The sequence below is a fragment of the Brienomyrus brachyistius genome, chromosome 2 (assembly GCF_023856365.1).
Source record: "Brienomyrus brachyistius isolate T26 chromosome 2, BBRACH_0.4, whole genome shotgun sequence".
Lineage (NCBI taxonomy): Eukaryota > Metazoa > Chordata > Actinopteri > Osteoglossiformes > Mormyridae > Brienomyrus > Brienomyrus brachyistius.
Genome location: NC_064534.1, coordinates 38496740 through 38509525, shown reverse-complemented (window position 1 = coordinate 38509525; position 12786 = coordinate 38496740). Strand labels below are relative to the sequence as shown.

Here is a 12786-nt window from a genome sequence, read left to right as displayed (position 1 = left end):
TTCACTACCGCACAGGTTAATCGCCGCACGTCCCCCGCCAGCAAACATTACTCCTTTGCCTACTGCATGTAGGCTTCTCTTAACGACCCTCTGTTATCAACTCCGCTAACAGCCACAAAATCTCCGCCGCACGAAGCCCACTGGTAGCTGCTGAATCACATGCTTCCCCAAAACGTCGCGCTGTCAGAACACTGGGAGCTACACACACCAACAAGTCCATACTGCAGGCTGCAGCCAGAACTATTTTCTACATTCAAACATCGACGGCCTCTTCTCTCTAAAAATTCACCAGACCGCTTCTAGCACCAGCAAAGAAGTTTCCATCCCTAATTCCGCTGTGATTCCAACTAACCTAAACATTAAGCTGGCATTGAAGGGTGTGAATTACCCCGGCCAATCTGTTCTTTTAAATACAGCTTTTAGCAAGTTTTGAAAGGAGAAGAGCAGAACTTGCTATGCCAATAATATCGAGTCTTCTGTGGCGAAGTGGTTTTTGCATAGAAAACAAAGCGGTCTGTTGAAGAGGAATAATATCAGTACTTTGTTTAAAACTGTGTGTAAAAAGCTGTCTCTTTATCATTAACAATAAGTTGTAAAACGTGAATTGGGAGTGACAGTCTTCAAGTTTGTGAGAAGATCGCGCCCTGGTGGAATAAAGGCACGAACAGCTTACAGCACCTAGAATTACCAGGAAGTATTTAGAGTAAAACGGTTTCTAAAAGCTGCCTTTAGGAATGAGAAAAAAAAAATATATATATATATATAAAATAGTAAAATGGAAGGGGAGTGATAGATTTAAATTAATCGTGAAGTGGAGCGCCCCCTGTATAAAGTAAAAGTGAGAAAAGCTTACAGCACCTGGTATTCCCAAGAGGTCTCCCATCCAAGTACTAACCAGACCCTACCCTGCTTGGCTTCCGAGATCAGATGAGATCGGGCGTGTTCAGGGTGGTATGGCTATAAGCGAGAGACGCTACCAAAAACAGCCCTTTTGCATTACACGCGTCTATACATGCCAGTTAGTCCCATTGGATCCTACTCCTGTTTTTTTTTTTTTTATCTGACTCACACTGCAGCCCCACCATCCAATCGGCAGCGCGGGACCCACACCAAACATTCACCAAACTACTCAGCCGGCAGCCTACCACAATTATTCCATTCTTTCCGCATCCGCACACTTCCTTCTTTTTAACTCCTTTTCACTACCGCACAGGTTAATCGCCGCACGTCCCCCGCCGGCAAACATTACTCCTTTGCCTACTGCATGCAGGCTTCTCTTAACGACCCTCTGTTATCAACTCCGCTAACAGCCACAAAATCTCCGCCGCACGAAGCCCACTGGTAGCTGCTGAATCACATGCTTCCCCAAAACGTCGCGCTGTCAGAACACTGGGAGCTACACACACCAACAAGTCCATACTGCAGGCTGCAGCCAGAACAATTTTCTACATTCAAACATCGACGGCCTCTTCTCTCTAAAAATTCACCAGACCGCTTCTACCACCAGCAAAGAAGTTTCCATCCCTAATTCCTCTGTGATTCCCACTAACCTAAACATTAAGCTGGCATTGAAGGGTGTGAATTACCCCGGCCAATCTGTTCTTTTAAATACAGCTTTTAGCAAGTTTTGAAAGGAGAAGAGCAGAACTTGCTATGCCAATAATATCGAGTCTTCTGTGGCGAAGTGGTTTTTGCATAGAAAACAAAGCGGTCTGTTGAAGAGGAATAATATCAGTACTTTGTTTAAAACTGTGTGTAAAAAGCTGTCTCTTTATCATTAACAATAAGTTGTAAAACGTGAATGGGGAGTGACAGTCTTCAAGTTTGTGAGAAGATCGCGCCCTGGTGGAATAAAGGCACGAACAGCTTACAGCACCTAGAATTACCAGGAAGTATTTAGAGTAAAACGGTTTCTAAAAGCTGCCTTTAGGAATGAGAAAAAAAAAAAAAAATATATATATATATATAAAATAGTAAAATGGAAGGGGAGTGATAGATTTAAATTAATCGTGAAGTGGAGCGCCCCCTGTATAAAGTAAAAGTGAGAAAAGCTTACAGCACCTGGTATTCCCAGGTGGTCTCCCATCCAAGTACTAACCAGACCCTACCCTGCTTGGCTTCCGAGATCAGACGAGATCAGGCGTGTTCAGGGTGGTATGGCCGTAAGCGAGAGATGCTACCAAAAACAGCCCTTTTGCATTACACGCGTCTATACATGCCAGTTAGTCCCATTGGATCCTACTCCTGTTTTTTTTTTTTTTTATCTGACTCACACTGCAGCCCCACCATCCAATCGGCAGCGCCGGACCCACACCAAACATTCACCAAACTACTCAGCCGGCAGCCTACCACAATTATTCCATTCTTTCCGCATCCGCACACTTCCTTCTTTTTAACTCCTTTTCACTACCGCACAGGTTAATCGCCGCACGTCCCCCGACGGCAAACATTACTCCTTTGCCTACCTCATGCAGGCTTCTCTTAACGACCCTCTGTTATCAACTCCGCTAACAGCCACAAAATCTCCGCCGCACGAAGCCCACTGGTAGCTGCTGAATCACATGCTTCCCCAAAACGTCGCGCTGTCAGAACACTGGGAGCTACACACACCAACAAGTCCATACTGCAGGCTGCAGCCAGACCTATTTTCTACATTCAAACATCGACGGCCTCTTCTCTCTAAAAATTCACCAGACCGCTTCTACCACCAGCAAAGAAGTTTCCATCCCTAATTCCTCTGTGATTCCCACTAACCTAAACATTAAGCTGGCATTGAAGGGTGTGAATTACCCCGGCCAATCTGTTCTTTTAAATACAGCTTTTAGCAAGTTTTGAAAGGAGAAGAGCAGAACTTGCTATGCCAATAATATCGAGTCTTCTGTGGCGAAGTGGTTTTTGCATAGAAAACAAAGCGGTCAGTAGAAGAGGAATAATATCAGTACTTTGTTTAAAACTGTGTGTAAAAAGCTGTCTCTTTATCATTAACAATAAGTTGTAAAACGTGAATGGGGAGTGAAAGTCTTCAAGTTTGTGAGAAGATCGCGCCCTGGTGGAATAAAGGCACGGACAGCTTACAGCACCTAGAATTACCAGGAAGTATTTAGAGTAAAACGGTGTGTAAAAGCTGCCTTTATGAATGAGAGAAAAAAAAATATATATATAAAATAGTAAAATGGAAGGGGAGTGATAGATTTAAATAAATCGTGAAGTGGAGCGCCCCCTGTATAAAGTAAAAGTGAGAAAAGCTTACAGCACCTGGTATTCCCAGGTGGTCTCCCATCCAAGTACTAATCAGAACCTATCCTCCTTAGCTTCCGAGATCAGACGAGATCAGGCGTGTTCAGGGTGGTATGGCCGTAAGCGAAAGATGCTACCAAAAACAGCCCTTTTGCATTACACGCGTCTATACATGCCAGTTAGTCCCATTGGATCCTACTCCTGCTTTTTTTTTTTTTTATCTGACTCACACTGCAGCACCACCATCCAATCGGCAGCGCCGGACCCACACCAAACATTCACCAAACTACTCAGCCGGCAGCCTACCACAATTATTCCATTCTTTCCGCATCCGCACACTTCCTTCTTTTTAACTCCTTTTCACTACCGCACAGGTTAATCGCCGCACGTCCCCCGCCGGCAAACATTACTCCTTTGCCTACTGCATGCAGGCTTCTCTTAATGACCCTCTGTTATCAACTCCGCTAACAGCCACAAAATCTCCGCCGCACGAAGCCCACTGGTAGCTGCTGAATCACATGCTTCCCCAAAACGTCGTGCTGTCAGAACACTGGGAGCTACACACACCAACAAGTCCATACTGCAGGCTGCAGCCAGAACAATTTTCTACATTCAAACATCGACGGCCTCTTCTCTCTAAAAATTCACCAGACCGCTTCTAGCACCAGCAAAGAAGTTTCCATCCCTAATTCCTCTGTGATTCCCACTAACCTAAACATTAAGCTGGCATTGAAGGGTGTGAATTACCCCGGCCAATCTGTTCTTTTAAATACAGCTTTTAGCAAGTTTTGAAAGGAGAAGAGCAGAACTTGCTATGCCAATAATATCGAGTCTTATGTGGCGAAGTGCTTTTTGCATAGAAAACAAAGCGGTCAGTTGAAGAGGAATAATATCAGTACTTTGTTTAAAACTGTGTGTAAAAAGCTGTCTCTTTATCATTAACAATAAGTTGTAAAACGTGAATGGGGAGTGACAGTCTTCAAGTTTGTGAGAAGATCGCGCCCTGGTGGAATAAAGGCACGAACAGCTTACAGCACCTAGAATTACCAGGAAGTATTTAGAGTAAAACGGTGTGTAAAAGCTGCCTTTATGAATGAGAGAAAAAAAAATATATATATAAAATAGTAAAATGGAAGGGGAGTGATAGATTTAAATAAATCGTCAAGTGGAGCGCCCCCTGTATAAAGTAAAAGTGAGAAAAGCTTACAGCACCTGGTATTCCCAGGTGGTCTCCCATCCAAGTACTAACCAGAACCTACCCTGCTTGGCTTCCGAGATCGGATGAGATCGGGCGTGTTCAGGGTGGTATGGCTATAAGCGAGAGACGCTACCAAAAACAGCCCTTTTGCATTACACGCGTCTATACATGCCAGTTAGTCCCATTGGATCCTACTCCTGTTTTTTTTTTTTTTATCTGACTCACACTGCAGCCCCACCATCCAATCGGCAGCGCGGGACCCACACCAAACATTCACCAAACTACTCAGCCGGCAGCCTACCACAATTATTCCATTCTTTCCGCATCCGCACACTTCCTTCTTTTTAACTCCTTTTCACTACCGCACAGGTTAATCGCCGCACGTCCCCCGCCGGCAAACATTACTCCTTTGCCTACTGCATGCAGGCTTCTCTTAACGACCCTCTGTTATCAACTCCGCTAACAGCCACAAAATCTCCGCCGCACGAAGCCCACTGGTAGCTGCTGAATCACATGCTTCCCCAAAACGTCGCGCTGTCAGAACACTGGGAGCTACACACACCAACAAGTCCATACTGCAGGCTGCAGCCAGAACAATTTTCTACATTCAAACATCGACGGCCTCTTCTCTCTAAAAATTCACCAGACCGCTTCTACCACCAGCAAAGAAGTTTCCATCCCTAATTCCTCTGTGATTCCCACTAACCTAAACATTAAGCTGGCATTGAAGGGTGTGAATTACCCCGGCCAATCTGTTCTTTTAAATACAGCTTTTAGCAAGTTTTGAAAGGAGAAGAGCAGAACTTGCTATGCCAATAATATCGAGTCTTCTGTGGCGAAGTGGTTTTTGCATAGAAAACAAAGCGGTCTGTTGAAGAGGAATAATATCAGTACTTTGTTTAAAACTGTGTGTAAAAAGCTGTCTCTTTATCATTAACAATAAGTTGTAAAACGTGAATGGGGAGTGACAGTCTTCAAGTTTGTGAGAAGATCGCGCCCTGGTGGAATAAAGGCACGAACAGCTTACAGCACCTAGAATTACCAGGAAGTATTTAGAGTAAAACGGTTTCTAAAAGCTGCCTTTAGGAATGAGAAAAAAAAAAAAAAAAATATATATATATATAAAATAGTAAAATGGAAGGGGAGTGATAGATTTAAATTAATCGTGAAGTGGAGCGCCCCCTGTATAAAGTAAAAGTGAGAAAAGCTTACAGCACCTGGTATTCCCAGGTGGTCTCCCATCCAAGTACTAACCAGACCCTACCCTGCTTGGCTTCCGAGATCAGACGAGATCAGGCGTGTTCAGGGTGGTATGGCCGTAAGCGAGAGATGCTACCAAAAACAGCCCTTTTGCATTACACGCGTCTATACATGCCAGTTAGTCCCATTGGATCCTACTCCTGTTTTTTTTTTTTTTTATCTGACTCACACTGCAGCCCCACCATCCAATCGGCAGCGCCGGACCCACACCAAACATTCACCAAACTACTCAGCCGGCAGCCTACCACAATTATTCCATTCTTTCCGCATCCGCACACTTCCTTCTTTTTAACTCCTTTTCACTACCGCACAGGTTAATCGCCGCACGTCCCCCGACGGCAAACATTACTCCTTTGCCTACCTCATGCAGGCTTCTCTTAACGACCCTCTGTTATCAACTCCGCTAACAGCCACAAAATCTCCGCCGCACGAAGCCCACTGGTAGCTGCTGAATCACATGCTTCCCCAAAACGTCGCGCTGTCAGAACACTGGGAGCTACACACACCAACAAGTCCATACTGCAGGCTGCAGCCAGACCTATTTTCTACATTCAAACATCGACGGCCTCTTCTCTCTAAAAATTCACCAGACCGCTTCTACCACCAGCAAAGAAGTTTCCATCCCTAATTCCTCTGTGATTCCCACTAACCTAAACATTAAGCTGGCATTGAAGGGTGTGAATTACCCCGGCCAATCTGTTCTTTTAAATACAGCTTTTAGCAAGTTTTGAAAGGAGAAGAGCAGAACTTGCTATGCCAATAATATCGAGTCTTCTGTGGCGAAGTGGTTTTTGCATAGAAAACAAAGCGGTCAGTAGAAGAGGAATAATATCAGTACTTTGTTTAAAACTGTGTGTAAAAAGCTGTCTCTTTATCATTAACAATAAGTTGTAAAACGTGAATGGGGAGTGAAAGTCTTCAAGTTTGTGAGAAGATCGCGCCCTGGTGGAATAAAGGCACGGACAGCTTACAGCACCTAGAATTACCAGGAAGTATTTAGAGTAAAACGGTGTGTAAAAGCTGCCTTTATGAATGAGAGAAAAAAAAATATATATATAAAATAGTAAAATGGAAGGGGAGTGATAGATTTAAATAAATCGTGAAGTGGAGCGCCCCCTGTATAAAGTAAAAGTGAGAAAAGCTTACAGCACCTGGTATTCCCAGGTGGTCTCCCATCCAAGTACTAATCAGAACCTATCCTCCTTAGCTTCCGAGATCAGACGAGATCAGGCGTGTTCAGGGTGGTATGGCCGTAAGCGAAAGATGCTACCAAAAACAGCCCTTTTGCATTACACGCGTCTATACATGCCAGTTAGTCCCATTGGATCCTACTCCTGCTTTTTTTTTTTTTTATCTGACTCACACTGCAGCACCACCATCCAATCGGCAGCGCCGGACCCACACCAAACATTCACCAAACTACTCAGCCGGCAGCCTACCACAATTATTCCATTCTTTCCGCATCCGCACACTTCCTTCTTTTTAACTCCTTTTCACTACCGCACAGGTTAATCGCCGCACGTCCCCCGCCGGCAAACATTACTCCTTTGCCTACTGCATGCAGGCTTCTCTTAATGACCCTCTGTTATCAACTCCGCTAACAGCCACAAAATCTCCGCCGCACGAAGCCCACTGGTAGCTGCTGAATCACATGCTTCCCCAAAACGTCGTGCTGTCAGAACACTGGGAGCTACACACACCAACAAGTCCATACTGCAGGCTGCAGCCAGAACAATTTTCTACATTCAAACATCGACGGCCTCTTCTCTCTAAAAATTCACCAGACCGCTTCTAGCACCAGCAAAGAAGTTTCCATCCCTAATTCCTCTGTGATTCCCACTAACCTAAACATTAAGCTGGCATTGAAGGGTGTGAATTACCCCGGCCAATCTGTTCTTTTAAATACAGCTTTTAGCAAGTTTTGAAAGGAGAAGAGCAGAACTTGCTATGCCAATAATATCGAGTCTTATGTGGCGAAGTGCTTTTTGCATAGAAAACAAAGCGGTCAGTTGAAGAGGAATAATATCAGTACTTTGTTTAAAACTGTGTGTAAAAAGCTGTCTCTTTATCATTAACAATAAGTTGTAAAACGTGAATGGGGAGTGACAGTCTTCAAGTTTGTGAGAAGATCGCGCCCTGGTGGAATAAAGGCACGAACAGCTTACAGCACCTAGAATTACCAGGAAGTATTTAGAGTAAAACGGTGTGTAAAAGCTGCCTTTATGAATGAGAGAAAAAAAAATATATATATAAAATAGTAAAATGGAAGGGGAGTGATAGATTTAAATAAATCGTCAAGTGGAGCGCCCCCTGTATAAAGTAAAAGTGAGAAAAGCTTACAGCACCTGGTATTCCCAGGTGGTCTCCCATCCAAGTACTAACCAGAACCTACCCTCCTTAGCTTCCGAGATCAGACGAGATCGGGCGTGTTCAGGGTGGTATGGCCGTAAGCGAAAGATGCTACCAAAAACAGCCCTTTTGCATTACACGCGTCTATACATGCCAGTTAGTCCCATTGGATCCTACTCCTGCTTTTTTTTTTTTTTTATCTGACTCACACTGCAGCACCACCATCCAATCGGCAGCGCCGGACCCACACCAAACATTCACCAAACTACTCAGCCGGCAGCCTACCACAATTATTCCATTCTTTCCGCATCCGCACACTTCTTTCTTTTTAACTCCTTTTCACTACCGCACAGGTTAATCGCCGCACGTCCCCCGACGGCAAACATTACTCCTTTGCCTACCTCATGCAGGCTTCTCTTAACGACTCTCTGTTATCAACTCCGCTAACAGCCACAAAATCTCCGCCGCACGAAGCCCACTGGTAGCTGCTGAATCACATGCTTCCCCAAAACGTCGCGCTGTCAGAACACTGGGAGCTACACACACCAACAAGTCCATACTGCAGGCTGCAGCCAGACCTATTTTCTACATTCAAACATCGACGGCCTCTTCTCTCTAAAAATTCACCAAACCGCTTCTACCACCAGCAAAGAAGTTTCCATCCCTAATTCCTCTGTGATTCCCACTAACCTAAACATTAAGCTGGCATTGAAGGGTGTGAATTACCCCGGCCAATCTGTTCTTTTAAATACAGCTTTTAGCAAGTTTTGAAAGGAGAAGAGCAGAACTTGCTATGCCAATAATATCGAGTCTTATGTGGCGAAGTGCTTTTTGCATAGAAAACAAAGCGGTCAGTTGAAGAGGAATAATATCAGTACTTTGTTTAAAACTGTGTGTAAAAAGCTGTCTCTTTATCATTAACAATAAGTTGTAAAACGTGAATGGGGAGTGACAGTCTTCAAGTTTGTGAGAAGATCGCGCCCTGCTGGAATAAAGGCACGAACAGCTTACAGCACCTATAATTACCAGGAAGTATTTAGAGTAAAACGGTGTGTAAAAGCTGCCTTTATGAATGAGAGAAAAAAAAAATATATATAAAATAGTAAAATGGAAGGGGAGTGATAGATTTAAATTAATCGTGAAGTGGAGCGCCCCCTGTATAAAGTAAAAGTGAGAAAAGCTTACAGCACCTGGTATTCCCAGGTGGTCTCCCATCCAAGTACTAACCAAAACCTACCCTGCTTAGCTTCCGAGATCAGACGATATCGGGCGTGTTCAGGGTGGTTTGGCCGTAAGCGAGAGACGCGACCAAAAACAGCCCTTTTGCATTACACGCGTCTATACATGCCAGTTAGTCCCATTGGATCCTACTCCTGGTTTTTTTTTTTTTTTTATCTGACTCACACTGCAGCACCACCATCCAATCGGCAGCGCCGGACCCACACCAAACATTCACCAAACTACTCAGCCGGCAGCCTACCACAATTATTCCATTCTTTCCGCATCCGCACACTTCTTTCTTTTTAACTCCTTTTCACTACCGCACAGGTTATTCGCCGCACGTCCCCCGACGGCAAACATTACTCCTTTGCCTACCTCATGCAGGCTTCTCTTAACGACCCTCTGTTATCAACTCCGCTAACAGCCACAAAATCTCCGCCGCACGAAGCCCACTGGTAGCTGCTGAATCACATGCTTCCCCAAAACGTCGCGCTGTCAGAACACTGGGAGCTACACACACCAACAAGTCCATAATGCAGGCTGCAGCCAGAACAATTTTCTACATTCAGACATCGACGGCCTCTTCTCTCTAAAAATTCACCAGACCGCTTCTACCACCAGCAAAGAAGTTTCCATCCCTAATTCCTCTGTGACTCCCACTAACCTAAACATTAAGCTGGCATTGAAGGGTGTGAATTACCCCGTCCAATCTGTTCTTTTAAATACAGCTTTTAGCAAGTTTTGAAAGGAGAAGAGCAGAACTTGCTATGCCAATAATATCGAGTCTTCTGTGGCGAAGTGGTTTTTGCATAGAAAACAAAGCGGTCAGTTGAAGAGGAATAATATCAGTACTTTGTTTAAAACTGTGTGTAAAAAGTTGTCTCTTTATCATTAACAATAAGTTGTAAAACGTGAATGGGGAGTGACAGTCTTCAAGTTTGTGAGAAGATCGCGCCCTGGTGGAATAAAGGCACGGACAGCTTACAGCACCTAGAATTACCAGGAAGTATTTAGAGTAAAACGGTGTGTAAAAGCTGCCTTTATGAATGAGAGAAAAAAAAATATATATATAAAATAGTAAAATGGAAGGGGAGTGATAGATTTAAATAAATCGTGAAGTGGAGCGCCCCCTGTATAAAGTAAAAGTGCGAAAAGCTTACAGCACCTGGTATTCCCAGGTGGTCTCCTATCCAAGTACTAACCAGAACCTACCCTCCTTAGCTTCCGAGATCAGACGAGATCAGGCGTGTTCAGGGTGGTATGGCCGTAAGCGAAAGATGCTACCAAAAACAGCCCTTTTGCATTACACGCGTCTATACATGCCAGTTAGTCCCATTGGATCCTACTCCTGCTTTTTTTTTTTTTTTATCTGACTCACACTGCAGCACCACCATCCAATCGGCAGCGCCGGACCCACACCAAACATTCACCAAACTACTCAGCCGGCAGCCTACCACAATTATTCCATTCTTTCCGCATCCGCACACTTCCTTCTTTTTAACTCCTTTTCACTACCGCACAGGTTAATCGCCGCACGTCCCCCGCCGGCAAACATTACTCCTTTGCCTACTGCATGCAGGCTTCTCTTAATGACCCTCTGTTATCAACTCCGCTAACAGCCACAAAATCTCCGCCGCACGAAGCCCACTGGTAGCTGCTGAATCACATGCTTCCCCAAAACGTCGCGCTGTCAGAACACTGGGAGCTACACACACCAACAAGTCCATACTGCAGGCTGCAGCCAGAACAATTTTCTACATTCAAACATCGACGGCCTCTTCTCTCTAAAAATTCACCAGACCGCTTCTACCACCAGCAAAGAAGTTTCCATCCCTAATTCCTCTGTGATTCCCACTAACCTAAACATTAAGCTGGCATTGAAGGGTGTGAATTACCCCGGCCAATCTGTTCTTTTAAATACAGCTTTTAGCAAGTTTTGAAAGGAGAAGAGCAGAACTTGCTATGCCAATAATATCGAGTCTTCTGTGGCGAAGTGGTTTTTGCATAGAAAACAAAGCGGTCAGTTGAAGAGGAATAATATCAGTACTTTGTTTAAAACTGTGTGTAAAAAGCTGTCTCTTTATCATTAACAATAAGTTGTAAAACGTGAATGGGGAGTGACAGTCTTCAAGTTTGTGAGAAGATCGCGCCCTGGTGGAATAAAGGCACGGACAGCTTACAGCACCTAGAATTACCAGGAAGTATTTAGAGTAAAACGGTGTGTAAAAGCTGCCTTTATGAATGAGAGAAAAAAAATATATATATAAAATAGTAAAATGGAAGGGGAGTGATAGATTTAAATAAATCGTGAAGTGGAGCGCCCCCTGTATAAAGTAAAAGTGAGAAAAGCTTACAGCACCTGGTATTCCCAGGTGGTCTCCCATCCAAGTACTAACCAGAACCTACCCTCCTTAGCTTCCGAGATCAGACGAGATCGGGCGTGTTCAGGGTGGTATGGCCATAAGCGAGAGACGCAACCAAAAACAGCCCTTTTGCATTACACGCGTCTATACATGCCAGTTAGTCCCATTGGATCCTACTCCTGGTTTTTTTTTTTTTTATCTGACTCACACTGCAGCACCACCATCCAATCGGCAGCGCCGGACCCACACCAAACATTCACCAAACTACTCAGCCGGCAGCCTACCACAATTATTCCATTCTTTCCGCATCCGCACACTTCCTTCTTTTTAACTCCTTTTCACTACCGCACAGGTTAATCGCCGCACGTCCCCCGCCGGCAAACATTACTCCTTTGCCTACTGCATGCAGGCTTCTCTTAATGACCCTCTGTTATCAACTCCGCTAATAGCCACAAAATCTCCGCCGCACGAAGCCCACTGGTAGCTGCTGAATCACATGCTTCCCCAAAACGTCGCGCTGTCAGAACACTGGGAGCTACACACACCAACAAGTCCATACTGCAGGCTGCAGCCAGAACAATTTTCTACATTCAAACATCGACGGCCTCTTCTCTCTAAAAATTCACCAGACCGCTTCTACCACCAGCAAAGAAGTTTCCATCCCTAATTCCTCTGTGATTCCCACTAACCTAAACATTAAGCTGGCATTGAAGGGTGTGAATTACCCCGGCCAATCTGTTCTTTTAAATACAGCTTTTAGCAAGTTTTGAAAGGAGAAGAGCAGAACTTGCTATGCCAATAATATTGAGTCTTCTGTGGCGAAGTGGTTTTTGCATAGAAAACAAAGCGGTCAGTTGAAGAGGAATAATATCAGTACTTTGTTTAAAATTGTGTGTAAAAAGCTGTCTCTTTATCATTAACAATAAGTTGTAAAACGTGAATTGGGAGAAACAGTCTTCAAGTTTGTGAGAAGATCGCGCCCTGGTGGAATAAAGGCACGAACAGCTTACAGCACCTAGAATTACCAGGAAGTATTTGGAGTAAAACGGTGTGTAAAAGCTGCCTTTATGAATGAGAGAAAAATATATATATATATAAAATAGTAAAATGGAAGGGGAGTGATAGATTTAAATTAATCGTGAAGTGGAGCGCCCCCTG

General features: G+C 44.3%; 10 non-coding genes across 10 annotated transcripts; all 10 read right to left on the bottom strand.

The window, feature by feature from the left end:
* Positions 1 to 846: 846 nt before the first annotated feature.
* On the bottom strand, positions 847 to 965 carry LOC125733549 (5S ribosomal RNA). The gene has a single exon (XR_007392891.1). It is a non-coding gene; the product is annotated as a 5S ribosomal RNA (ribosomal RNA).
* A 1084-nt stretch (positions 966 to 2049) lies between these two features.
* On the bottom strand, positions 2050 to 2168 carry LOC125734085 (5S ribosomal RNA). Its single transcript, XR_007393411.1, has one exon. It is a non-coding gene; the product is annotated as a 5S ribosomal RNA (ribosomal RNA).
* Positions 2169 to 3243: 1075 nt separating this feature from the next.
* Positions 3244 to 3362, bottom strand: LOC125731171 (5S ribosomal RNA). Its single transcript, XR_007391454.1, has one exon. It is a non-coding gene; the product is annotated as a 5S ribosomal RNA (ribosomal RNA).
* Positions 3363 to 4437: 1075 nt separating this feature from the next.
* LOC125734627 (5S ribosomal RNA) lies at positions 4438 to 4556 on the bottom strand. The gene has a single exon (XR_007393931.1). It is a non-coding gene; the product is annotated as a 5S ribosomal RNA (ribosomal RNA).
* Positions 4557 to 5640: 1084 nt separating this feature from the next.
* LOC125734084 (5S ribosomal RNA) lies at positions 5641 to 5759 on the bottom strand. The gene has a single exon (XR_007393410.1). It is a non-coding gene; the product is annotated as a 5S ribosomal RNA (ribosomal RNA).
* A 1075-nt stretch (positions 5760 to 6834) lies between these two features.
* Positions 6835 to 6953, bottom strand: LOC125731170 (5S ribosomal RNA). Its single transcript, XR_007391453.1, has one exon. It is a non-coding gene; the product is annotated as a 5S ribosomal RNA (ribosomal RNA).
* A 1075-nt stretch (positions 6954 to 8028) lies between these two features.
* LOC125735904 (5S ribosomal RNA) lies at positions 8029 to 8147 on the bottom strand. The gene has a single exon (XR_007395189.1). It is a non-coding gene; the product is annotated as a 5S ribosomal RNA (ribosomal RNA).
* Positions 8148 to 9222: 1075 nt separating this feature from the next.
* LOC125730979 (5S ribosomal RNA) lies at positions 9223 to 9341 on the bottom strand. Its single transcript, XR_007391272.1, has one exon. It is a non-coding gene; the product is annotated as a 5S ribosomal RNA (ribosomal RNA).
* A 1077-nt stretch (positions 9342 to 10418) lies between these two features.
* Positions 10419 to 10537, bottom strand: LOC125731042 (5S ribosomal RNA). The gene has a single exon (XR_007391332.1). It is a non-coding gene; the product is annotated as a 5S ribosomal RNA (ribosomal RNA).
* Positions 10538 to 11612: 1075 nt separating this feature from the next.
* LOC125736442 (5S ribosomal RNA) lies at positions 11613 to 11731 on the bottom strand. The gene has a single exon (XR_007395720.1). It is a non-coding gene; the product is annotated as a 5S ribosomal RNA (ribosomal RNA).
* Between the last annotated feature and the right edge of the window lie 1055 nt (positions 11732 to 12786).